A 13485-nucleotide genomic window follows, 5' to 3' on the forward strand; every position below is an offset into this window, starting at 1 on the left:
ATATTTTCAATTTAAAAAAAATATTTAATTAATTCTAATATTTTTATACTAAAAAAAATTTAATTATAAAATTAAAAAGTGTAGAGACTCAATTAAAAAAATAAAAAAATATAAAAAATTAATTACAAATTTAATAAAACTATAAAAACGAATAGAATAATTAAACCTATTCAATATTAACCTATTATTTGTTTTCTATTTCAATTGTTAATTTATCTTTTTATTTAATTTCAATGCTCGTCTTTTTGTTTATCTTTGAATTTTATCACTAGTAGTGTTATTAAAATATTCTTAAAATTAAATTCAAACCAAAAAAAAAATCAAGAAACAAATAAGCTTTAACTTGAACATCTTGACGTAGACTTCCGGAAAAATGTGATGAAAACCTCATCATTCGTGATGCCACCAGCATCATACTTGTTTCTAGTGGCCCGAATTTCCTAATCAATGACGCTGAAGAATCATTCAAGTTACAAGTACTCTCCACTTGGCAAAGTCTTACACACATCTAACTATAATAAAAATTCATCATTGTTGTTGGAATCCACCAATTCACGGCACGCCCTCCGCGCGCATAAGATCCACTACACTGTTGAACACAAGAAACCATAGCTGCAGCGGCCGAAGCTCCCTCAGCACCACTGCCTCACTGTTGCGGAGCTTCATCGTGGCAGCAAATCCCCCTCAGTGGCACCACCTCGCTGCATGCTCATCATCGTCCTCACAACTATGACATTGCAGAACTTCATCGTGGCAGCGTAGGATTTTCAAGAGTAATGATCTCAAATTACAGAGGAATCAAGGAGTGAAAGGAAAGGGTCTTGAGGGAGAGGATGAGGGTTTGTGCGGTTGTAACGAGATGTAGCTATCTGTAAAAGGTGGGAGAAGAAGAGTAAATTTGGTGGGATGTTGGATTCTGGAACGGAGATAGGGGTGGTTATGGAAGGAATATACGAAAAGAAAAATAAAGGGAAAGGGTATTTATAATGACCCATGATAAGCTATTCAACCAATAAGTTCATAATTTCTTATAAATATAAATCAAGCTAGAGTATTAACAGCTCGCTCTTTATATTAGATTATATTATTTTAGTATGATTTTTAAATGAAAAAAATATGGAATTTATGAATTACCTTTTTTAATGATTTGGAGTGCTTACAGCTAAAAAATCACACTCAGCAATGATTTTGTTCTGTATAAACACAAAAAAGAACAAAAATTAGTTGCATAAATAAACCAATTAACCTTTTTATATTTAACTACTATAATGACAGCAAAAGAACTACGTTCAACATTATTATATAAAGTTCAAACAATTATTGTTTAAACTTCTCTAATTACTTATGAACTGAAAAATCAGAGAACTAGGAAAGCACAAATGAATAAGAGAATAATAAATAGCATAAACAAAGAAGCATAAATGAATTTTGATAGGATGAGAAACCAAACCTTGCTAGTAACCTTGTTCTTTGGAAACTTGACGGTACCTGCGGTTCTCTCCTTCCACCGATTCCCTTCCTTGTCGAATCGGTAAAACTTCGATTTCCTAAAATCAATTGGAAAAGAGTAATAACAACTAAAAGCACATATTTATTGTAATATTCAAAATAAATGATTAAATGCTGATCGAAAATTTACTGAACAAGTATGAGTTAGGGATTATAGATCAAGGATGGCATCTTCATCCTCTTTGCCAGTTGTGACAGCAGCCCCATCGAGCTTGACGATGGAAGGGAGTGGCCCTGAACAACAAACCTTTTCCAATGCTTCGACAAAAGGGAGCGGCGATGGAAGGGGTTAGGTATTTGCAACGACATAAGGGAGCGGCGACGGAGGGAGCATCAACGGAGGGTTTGTGACTGACAGTGAGCGTTGAGAGAGTCTTCGCCATAGAGAATCACCGCCGAAGGAGGGTTAGGGTGGGAGCAACGATGGTGGGAGTGCCGGAACAGGGAGCGCTGACGGAGGCATTGCGAGCGTCGTCGATGTTCTTCAGATTGCTGGGGTCGCAGAGTGTTGGGGTTCTTTCGAAGAGTTTAAGGTTCTTTCGAAGGGCCTTTCTTTTTAAGATGAATACAAGGGTTCGAAGAGTTTAGGGTTCGAAGGAGAAAGATAGAGTTTCGAAGAGGGTGTGCAATGTAATTAACTAATTATATCCTTTTCGAAACGTTTTTTTTTAACCTTTTGGCCATGCTTTTAAAGCGTGCCAAAAGAGTTGTAGAAAACTGTCACGCTTTTAAAACGTCACTATAACAAACCCTTGTCGCCACGCTTTAAAAGTGTGCCTGTTTCTCTCTATGGCTATACTTTTTAAGCGTGGCAAAAAAAAAAGCGTGGCCAAATCTCGAATCAATTGCCACCCTCATAAAAGCGTAGAAAGAAAAAACGTGGCCAAATCTCTAATCAATCACCACCCTCATAAAAGCGTGGCCATTGACCACTTTTGACCATGCTTTTAAAGCGTGGCAAGAAAAAGTGTGGCCATAGGCCTTTTTTCTTGTAGTGGGTTATTTTCCGGTTTAGAGCTATAACGAATCTTGTGTTTTAACTTGTGAAATTTCTAAACCAATATTTAGTCCTCATCACTCCTCTGTTCTTCTTTTATCAAGTTCTCGCCATTGGCATTCTCCCTCATCACCCTCTCTCTTGTTAAACCTCTATTTTTCACTCAACATAGTGCAAACACCACAATTAACATAGTTGAACAAACCCACACACACCTCTATGGGGTATCAAAAAGCAGAAAAGACACAAAAATCCAAAGTAATATAACAACAGTGACAAAATATCACTAAAAGGAGGGAAAAGATGAAGACTGAGAGACTCAAACCAACTGCAATTTCAGTCCACACAAGTTCTGATGACTATGCATCATGTACGGTTTTTCCTATCTAAAAGGACCATAAAAAGAACACAATTTTATTGAATCAATGCAATTTCATGGAAAAAATGATATATATTGTGGTACATTGCTTTGAAATGATTTGTGTTAAATTTCAGGTGGAAAAAGAAGCAAAAAAAGCACAAAACAAGCAAATAAAGTTGGGCGTGCCACTTGGAGCTTTGGGCATGGCACGCCAAGCTTTTGAAACCAATTATCAACAATGGGCGTGCCACTTGGTGCTATGGGTGTGGCACGCCAAGATTGTAAAGCCAACCATCAACATGGGCGTGCCACTTGACATCGAAGGCGTGGCACGCCAACCTTAATTGTGACTTGGGCGTACCACTTGGGTTCTAGGCGTGGCACGCCAAGCTTTAAAGAATGAAGACCAATATGGGCGTGCCACTTGGTGCTATGGGCGTGGCACGCCAAGTTTGTGAAGCCAAGATCTCAAAGAGGGCATGCCACTTAGTGTTTTGGGTGTGGCATGCCAGGCTTAAGTTCCAGAGGAGTGATTTTGAGCCCCACTATGGGCGTGGCACGCCGGGGCATATGCCAGCCTGACCTCCTCTCATTCAAATAAAGATATCTTGAGCTACACAACTCTAAATGAGATGATTCCCATTTCATTAGAAAGTAAACATCCAGAGCTTTCCAACCATGTATAATAATTTATGATGGACACCGGAATTGAGGAAGATATTGACCCCGAAAACATAGGGAGCAAAACACGTCAATGCAGAGTTACCAGCCTGACCTCTTCATCTTCAAAGGAACATAACTTGATTTGTAGAGGTCCAAATGATGTGATCGTGGTGGCGTTGGAAAGCTGAAATCAAGAGCTTTCCAACGATATATAACACTCTAGGATGGATTTTAAAACTGAAGGTGAAAAATGCCATTATTTTAGCATTGTAAAATCTAGGCGTGCCACTTGACATCGAAGGCGTGGCACGCCAGCTTTATTTTCATAATGGGCGTGCCACTTGAGGTTCTGGGCGTGGCACGCCAGTTCTAATGGCTAGAGAGCATCATTGAAGGCATGGCACGCCAAAGAGTGGATGTGGCATGCCAGTTTCATAATATATGGGCGTGGCACGCCAGAAAGTAGGCGTGGCACGCCGGGGTACTTGACAGACTGACCTATTTACCTTCAAATGGGCATAACTTGAGCTACAGAAGTTCAAATGAGTTGATTCCAAAAGCATTGGAAAAGATAACATCCAGGGCTTTCCAACAATATATAATAATTCATAGTGGACATTCAATTTGAGGCTCAAACAACTCCATCAATTCAGCGTTGCAAAGTGGGTCATACTCCAAATGGCAAAATCAAGTGGGAGTGGCACTTGATACCACACGGCAAATTCTTCCTGTAGCCTCCAACCTTTAATCAAGCCCACTCCAACTCTCATTCAATCTACAATTGTCAACCAATCAAGGCCACAAGAAGCATTTAGAATAGTTTATTTTTATTTCATTGTAATTTGCTTTTAATTTCATTTAAGTTTGTAATTTAGGAGAGCCTATATAAAGGCCTCAGTTTCATAGATTTAGGTATGCTGGATTGGGGGAAGTCTTCGGACCCTCTCTATTCACCATCAATTTTTTCTCTTTTCTTTCTTACTTTGTAAATAATTTAGTTATGAATTACTAACTCTTTCCATTGGGAAAGAGAGCTCTATTATTTTTCAATGGATTGATTGTTTTTATTCTTCTTCTTCTCTTCATCTCTCTTTGATTTACTAGAAAGAATTTTGTTCTTCATGCTTAGCATTCAATTATCTTAGAAAAGAGATTGAATGTAATTGGGTTTTATGGGAACCTTGGAAGAGGAAACATAAAACCATGCTTGAAATTATTTCTCACACTTGAATAGGATTTGGATTTTGGTGTTTGGATATGGTGACATATAATCCTCCCTCTACTTGAATTTAGGAAAGTGTGTGATATAATCAAGGAACAAGCTTCATCTCTTCTCATGAGCAATTAGACCAAGGAATTGGCTATTGATCAAGATTTGATAGATTGAGTCACCAAGGGATCGGGGCTCAATCAATCATGATTGCCAAGAGGTCAATGAGTTGCATGATTGAAGATGAGATGAAATCAATTAATCCGGAGAATGCAATATCTCTTGATCCCAATGCTTATTTTATCTTTCTTTCTTTTATTTACTTTTTGGTTATTTACATTTTCTGCACTTTACATTTCTAGCACTTTACTTTCTTGTACTTTACTTTCCTTGCCATTTACTTTCTTGAACTTTATTGCTTTCCTTTACTTTCATGTCATTTACATTTCTTGTTGATTTTCTCTCCTTAATGAATAGTCTAACTAGGATAATCAGTTAACTATTGTTTGCTTTAATCCGTTAATCTCTGTGGGATTCGACTCCACTCCTAATGGGTTATTACTTGACGATATTTGGTGCGCTTGCCAAAGAACGGATTCATTGCATATGTGGGTAGTGAATCTAACACATCAAGTTTTATGGCGCCGTTGCCGGGGATTAATTGTGATTAACAAACTACCGGTTGGTTGATTACCTAAATTAGATATTTTTTTCCCTTTATTTTTTGTTTTTGTCATTTAATTTCTTTTTATTTTCTCTTGCTACTAAGGTGTTTGTGTTATTGCCTCACTAAGAACCTCATCTGTGACAATGGGGATTCCAATTTCTTTTGGTGATTATTGTTTGAGACAGAGCATTTTGCAAGTAAGAATGGAGTCTACCTCATCTTTTGATCAATCATGTCATATGGGATATTGCCCACCACCACAAAATGATTCTAGTCATTTTCCTAATGGTGGCTGGGAATATCACCAAAGAATGATAGAGTATGAGTAATCAAATGAAATGGAAAACCTCCCAGAGCCACAAAATAGTTCATATTGTTATGACAACTACAAAAATTTTGGCTTTGGAAGGAATTTTAATGCTGCATACCCCATTCTTCAAGGACTATCATCCCGTAATTGTCCAACATATGCACCTCCACAAAATCTTCTAGAATTTATAATAGAAGAACTCTCCAAGAGATATCTCTTCATTGCCCAACTCAGTAAGTTTTTAAGGTAAAATGTAAAAGAGGTGATTGAAGATATGGAAATCTCAAGGAGAAATCAAGAAGAGAAAATGAGACAATTGGCACAATATTTTGTTGCTGAACTAACCAATGTCTTCCCTTGGCCAGGGAAAGAATATCATGCCATCAGTCTAAGGAGTGGAGAAGTGTTTAATGAGGGTGAAAATGAGGAATTGGTAGAGCAAGAAAAAGAGATCCTTGTACCAAGTGAGTCACCATTCCAAGATGTTCTTGATAAAGAGGATACTCCAACCATCTCACAACACCCAAGTTCCAAAAACAAAGAAGTGAAGGCAATCAACCAAAACACTGGAATGAGGATTGTGACCAAGATACAAAGGACAACACTCATAAAGAAGAAAAGGTCAACTGCAAACAATCCAACCCCTGCCCCCAACAAGCAAAGCAAATCAAGCAAATAATAAAAGAAAGCTTGTTGGGAAGAGGCCTATACAGGAGACATCAACTTGCTCTTCTCTCCCCTTGAGGTCATTCCTCTTGAAAAATTGGAAGAAGAGGAAGAAAGTTGAGAACAACATGTCAAGCTAATGACACTAAAAGAGCGCTTGTTGGGAGGCAACCCAACTGTAGGTAACATTTCCTTTCTTTGCTTAGTTTACTTTCAATAAATTGGCATATGATTGCATTCTAAGTTTGGTGTTGCCATGCAACAATTTAATTTTCAATCTTCATTGGGTACTTGCATCATGATAAAATGAAAGTGTCACACTAAGTTTGGTGTTGCCACTTATCTTTCATGATATGTACCATGCACACCACTTATTAATGCAATCATATTGCCTCTGTTTCTTTCTTGTGCCTTTATTGTGATTCTTAATTTTGTATGCTTAAACACATGTACTACTAACACTCTATTGTTTAAGACATTCATGAACTATCATAAACCCCATCACCACTGTTTTATTTGTTGCTTGAGGACAAACAATCATTCTAAATTTGGTGTGGGAAGGGGAAGAATAGGAGGAAAGTGACAACAACAATGAAGATGAACTACAAGGTGGTAAAGTTTCTTTTCCTCTTATTTGTTTCCAGTACATTTAAATTGCATGATTGTCTTCTATTTCCTTTGTATACATGTGTGTTGTGAATAAGCATAGCTTGATTGTTGAATTGGAACATGTTGCCATGATATTATGACTACCATCTTGAGCTTTGTGAGTTCAAAAGCAATTTAGTTTCATGATCATAAACAAACAAGGTCATTAAAGAAGAACTTAGCATGGGCATATAAGTATTGGAAGGCTAGCATGATTATTGTTCTTCAATTGCATTTGAACTTGTTTGATTGAAGTTTTCATCTAGGACATTTTATGAAGTTTTTGAAATCATGAAAACATTGAAGAAGCAAAATGCAAATAAGGCAAGAAAAAGAAAAGGGAAAGAATGAGAAAGCTGAAGGCTCTGAGTACCAATGACAATTCATTTGTTAAGTACTTGTGGTGTTTATGTATCAAGCAAAAAGCTTGAAAACAAAACACTTAGAGTCAAGGCTAGGCTCAAGTGCAAAAGTACTCCCTTAGAGCTCAAGGCTCTGAGTATCAATGATTAGAGAGTAAAGAAAAGAAACAAATGAGCTAAAAGAGTCCTCTAATTAAATGGTTGTGGTGCTTATGTATCAAGTGGTAATACTTGAAAACAAAGCATTTAGAGTCGTAGCTTTCAACAAATGGTGCAAAGCACCCAAGAAGCTAAACTAAGAAAAGAATGAAAAGCTTGTTTCAAGGAAGGAACATAAAGAAAAAGATTTCATAAAATGAGCTAGATAGAAGCATCAATCAATTGAATGTCTTTTGTAATTGTAGCATGCATAAGAAACTAGCCAACCATGAACATAAAAATTGCTACTCTTCTCACCTTGGTTTGTCAAAATCTATTGCATGATTCCTTGTTTGCTTGAGGACAAGCAAAGTTTAAGTTTGGTGTTGTGATGGCTACGCATCATGTACCCTTTTTCCTATCTAAAAGGACCATAAAAAGAACACAATCCTATTGAATCAATGCAATTTCATGGAAAAAATGATATATATTGTGGTACATTGCTTTGAAATGGTTTGTGTTAAATTTTCAGGTGGAAAAAGAAGAAAAAAGAGCACAAAACAAGCAAATAAAGTTGGGCGTGCCACTTGGAGCTCTGAGAGTGGCACGCCAAGCTTTTGAAACTAATTCTCAACAATGGGCGTGCCACTTGGTGCTATGGGCGTGGCACGCCAAGATTGTAAAGCCAACCATCCACATGGGCGAGCCACTTGATGTCGAAGGCGTGGCATGCCAACCTTAATTATGAATTGGGTGTGCTACTTGGGTTCTAGGTTTGGCACGCCAAGCTTGAAAGAATGAAGACCAACATGGGCGTGCCACTTGGTGCTATGGGCATGGCATGCCAAGTTTGTGAAGCCAAGATCTCAAAGAGGGCGTGCCACTTGGTGTTTTGGGCGTGGCACGCCAGGCTTAAGTTCCAGAGGAGTGATTTTGAGCCCCACTATAGGCGTGGGCATGCCAGACTTAAGTTCCAGAGGAGTGATTTTGAGCCCCACTATGGGCGTGGCACGCCAAGAAGTGGGCGTGGCACGCCGGGGCATATGCCAGCCTGACCTCTTCTCATCCAAATGAAGATATCTTGAGCTACACAATTTCAAATGAGATGATTCCCATTCCATTAGAAAGTAGACATACAAATTTTTCCAACCATATATAATACTTTATGATGGACACTGGAATTGAGGAAGATATTGACCCCGAAAACACAGGGAGCAAAACACGTCATTGCAGAGTTTCCAGCCTGACATCTTCATCTTCAAAGGAACATAAGTTGAGTTGTAGAGGTCCAAATGATGTGATCTTCATAGCGTTGGAAAGATGATATCAAGAACTTTCCAAATATATATAACACTCTAGGATGGACATTAAAACTGGAGGTGAAAAATGCCATTATTTCAGCGTTGCAAAATCTGGGTGTGCCACTTGACATCGAAGGCGTGGCACGCCAGCTTTATTTTTATAATGGGCGTGCCACTTGGGTTCTGGGTGTGGCACACCAGTTCTAATGGCCAGAGAGCATCATTGAAGGCGTGGCACGCCAGAGAGTGGGCGTGGCACGCCGGGGTACTTGACAGACTGACCTATTCACCTTCAAATTGGCATAACTTGAGTTACAGAGGTCCAAATGAGTTGATTCCAAAGGCGTTGGAAAGATAACATCCAGAAATTTCCAAAAATATATAATAATTCATAGTGGACATTCAATTTGAGGCCCAAACAACTCCATCAATTCAGCATTGCAAAGTGGATCATACTCCAAAGGGCAAAATCAAGTGGGAGTGACACTTGAAACCACACGCCAACTTCTTCCTGCAGCCCCCAACCTTCAATCAAGCCCACTCCAACTCTCATTCAAGCTACAATTGTTAACCAATCAAGGCCACAAGAAGCCTCTAGAATAGTTTATTTTCATTTCATTGTAATTTGCTTTTAATTTCATTTAAGTTTCTAATTTAGGAGAGCCTATATAAAGGCCTTAGTTTCATAGACTTTGGTATGCTGGATTGGAGGAAGTCTTCGGACCCTCTCTATTCACCATCAATTTCTTCTCTTTTCTTTCTTACTTTGTAAATAATTTAGTTATGAATTACTAACTATTTCCATTGGGAAAGAGAGCTCTATTATTTTTCAATGGATTGATTATTTTTATTCTTCTTCTTCTCTTTATCTCTCTTTGATTTACTAAAAAGAATTTCGTTCTTCATGTTTAACATTCAATTATCTTGGAAAAGAGATTGAATGTAATTGGGTTTTATGGGAACCTTGGAAGAGGAAACATTTCTTTCTCACACTTGAATAGGATTTGGGTTTTGGTGTTTGGATATGGTGACATACAATCCTCCCTCTACTTGAACCTAGGAAAGTGTGTGGTATAATCAAGGAACAAGCTTCATCTCTTCTCATGAGCAATTAGACCAAGGAATTGGCTATTGATCAAGATTTGATAGATTGAGTCACCAAGGGATCGGGGCTCAATCAATCATGATTGCCAAGAGGTCAATGAGTTGCATGATTGAAGATGAGATGAAATCAATTAATCCGGAGAATGCAATATCTCTTGATCCCAATGCTTATTTTATCTTTCTTTCTTTTATTTACTTTATGGTTATTTACATTTTCTGCACTTTACATTTCTAGCACTTTACTTTCTTGTACTTTACTTTCCTTGCCATTTACTTTCTTGAACTTTATTACTTTCCTTTACTTTCATGTCATTTACATTTCTTTTTTATTATCTATCCTTAATGAATAGTCTAACTAGGATAATCAATTAAATATTGTTTGCTTTAATCCGTTAATCTCTGTGGGATTCGACCCCACTCCTAGTGGGTCATTACTTGACGATATTTGGTGCGCTTGCTAAAGAACGGATTCATTACATATGTCTTGATGAGTTAGATTCACTACCCACATATGTAATGAATCCGTTCTTTGGCAAGCGCACCAAATATCGTCAAGTAATAACCCACTAGGAGTGGGGTCGAATCCCATAGAGATTAACGGATTAAAGCAAACAATAGTTAATTGATTATCCTAGTTAGACTATTCATTAAGGAGAGATAATCAACAAGAAATATAAATGACATGAAAGTAAAGGACAGCAATAAAGTGCGAGAAAGTAAATGGCAAGGAAAGTAAAGTACAAGAAAGTAAAGTGCTAGAAATGTAAAGTGCAGAAAATATAAATAACCATAAAGTAAATAAAAGAAAGAAAGATAAAATAAGCATTGGGATCAAGAGATATTACATTCTCCGGATTAATTGATTTCATCTCATCTTCAATCATGCAAGTCGTTGACCTCTTGGCAATCATGATTGATTGAGCCCCAATCCCTTGGTGACTCAATCTCTCAAATCTTGATCAATAGCCACTTCCTTGGTCTAATTGCTCACGAGAAGAGATGAAGCTTGTTCCTTGATTATACCACACACTTTCCTAGGTTCAAGTAGAGGGAAGATTATATATCACTATATCCAAACACCAAAACCCAAATTCTATTCAAGTGCGAGAAAGAATTTCAAGCATAGTTTTATGTTTCCTCTTCCAAGGTTCCCATAAAACCCAATTACATTCAATCTCTTTTTCAAGATAATTGAATGCTAAGCATGAAGAACGAAATTCTTTCTAGTAAATCAAAGAGAGATGAAGAGAAGAAGAAGAATAAAAACAATCAATCCATTGAGAAACAATAGAGCTCTCTTTCCCAATGGAAATAGTTAGTAATTCATAACTAAATTATTTACAAAGTAAGAAAGAAAAGAGAAGAAATTGATGGTGAATAGAGAGGGTCCGAAGACTTCCCCCAATCCAGCATACCCAAGTCTATGAAACTAAGGCCTTTATATAGGCTCTCCTAAATTAGAAACTTAAATAAAATTAAAAGCAAATAACAATGAAATGAAAATAAACTATTCTAGATACTTCTTGTGGCCTTTATTGGTTGACAATTGTAGCTTGAATGAGAGTTGGAGTGGGCTTGATTGAAGGTTGGGGGCTGCAGGAAGAAGTTGGCGTGTGGTTTCAAGTGCCACTCCCACTTGATTTTGCCCTTTGGAGTATGACCTACTTTGCAACGCTGAATTGATGGAGTTGTTTGGGCCTCAAATTGAATGTCCACTATGAATTATTATATATTGTTGGAAAGCCCTGGATGTTAGCTTTCCAACGCCTTTAGAATCAACTCATTTGGACCTCTGTAGCTCAAGTTATGCCCATTTGAAGGTGAATAGGTCAGTCTGTCAAGTACCCCGGCGTGCCACGCCCACTTTTTGGCATGCCACACCTTCAATGATACTCTCTGGTCATTAGAACTGGCGTTCCACACCCAGAACCCCAAGTGGCACGCCCATTATAAAAATAAAGTTGGCGTGCCACGCCTTCGATGTCAAGTGGCACGCCCAGATTTTGCAACGCTGAAATAATGGCATTTTCACCTTTAGTTTTAACGTCCACCCTAGAGTGTTATATATAGTTGGAAAGCTCTTGATATCAGCTTTCCAACACCACCAAGATCACATCATTTGGACCTTTACAACTCAAGTTATGTTCCTTTGAAGATGAAGAGGTCAGGCTGGTAACTCTGCAGTAACGTGTTTTGCTCCCTGTGCTTTCGGGGTCAATATCTTCCTCAATTCCAGTGTCCATCATAAAGTATTATATATGGTTGAAAAACTCTGTATGTCTACTTTCTAATGGAATGGGAATCATCTCATTTGAAATTGTGTATCTCAAGATATTTTCATTTGAATGAGAAGAGGTCAGGCTGGCATATGCCCCGGCGTGCCACGCCCACTTTTTGGCGTGCCACGCCCATAGTGGGGCTCAAAATCACTCCTCTGAAACTTAAGCCTGGCATGCCTATGCCTATAGTGGGGCTCAAAATCACTCCTCTGGAACTTAAGCCTGGCGTGACACGCCCAAAACACCAAGTGGCACGCCCTCTTTGAGATCTTGGCTTCACAAACTTGGCGTGCCACGCCCATAGCACCAAGTGGCACGCCCATGTTGGTCTTCATTCTTTCAAGCTTGGCGTGCCACGCCTAGAACCCAAGTGGCACGCCCAAGTCACAATTAAGGTTGGCGTGCCACGCCTTCGACATCAAGTGGCTCGCCCATGTGGATGGTTGGCTTTACAATCTTGGCGTGCCACGCCCATAGCACCAAGTGGCACGCCCATTGTTGAGAATTGGTTTCAAAAGCTTGGCGTGCCACGCCCAGAGCTCCAAGTGGCACGCCCAACTTTATTTGCTTGTTTTGTGCTCTTTTTGCTTCTTTTTCCACCTGAAATTTAACGAAAACCATTTCAAAGCAAAGTACCACAATATATATCATTTTTTCCATGAAATTGCATTGATTCAATAGGATTGTGTTCTTTTTATGGTCCTTTTAGATAGGAAAAATGGTACATAATGCGTAGTCATCAAGCTCTGATAGGGGCAGCAGCTGTGGCGGTCGCACAGGCGGTTCATATTTTGGAGTAGATGCACTCGCAATGACCCTTGTAGAGAGCAGAAGGGGAACTTGTCGGCACTGTGGTTCCAAGACAGGCACACGAGTTCAGGTGACGCAATGACTATTGGGTTGGAGTCTACGATGACTCGACCAGAGGCACAACCAATGAGGTCAATTATTAATCTAAAAGCGGGAAGGCAAAGCAAATCTGGGTTGGACGTGGACTCAGTCAGACGGTTAACTAACAAATAGAGGATGCAAAAATTAGGAGAAGGGATGCCGTCGCCAGCACCATGAAGGCCAGGGAGGGGGAAGCCAGGAAAAAAAAACTAGGGTTTCACTCCACTCCAATAATAACAGGATTCGTAGTATGTCTTTTATTTAATTAGATATTAAATACATTTGTGTATATTTTCACATAGATATTAATGATTTTATAAAATATAACGATAAAAATTGTTATTTAAAATTTACTTTCAATTTACATATTAAAGTTAGT

General features: G+C 38.5%; 1 protein-coding gene across 1 annotated transcript in view; it reads right to left on the reverse strand.

The window, feature by feature from the left end:
• LOC107618968 (probable glutathione S-transferase) overlaps positions 1 to 13485 on the reverse strand; it is a 19316-nt gene that overhangs the window by 4088 nt on the left and 1743 nt on the right. The gene's annotated exons all lie outside the window — the stretch shown is intronic.

This window comes from Arachis ipaensis, chromosome B09 (genome assembly GCF_000816755.2).
Source record: "Arachis ipaensis cultivar K30076 chromosome B09, Araip1.1, whole genome shotgun sequence".
NCBI lineage: Eukaryota > Viridiplantae > Streptophyta > Magnoliopsida > Fabales > Fabaceae > Arachis > Arachis ipaensis.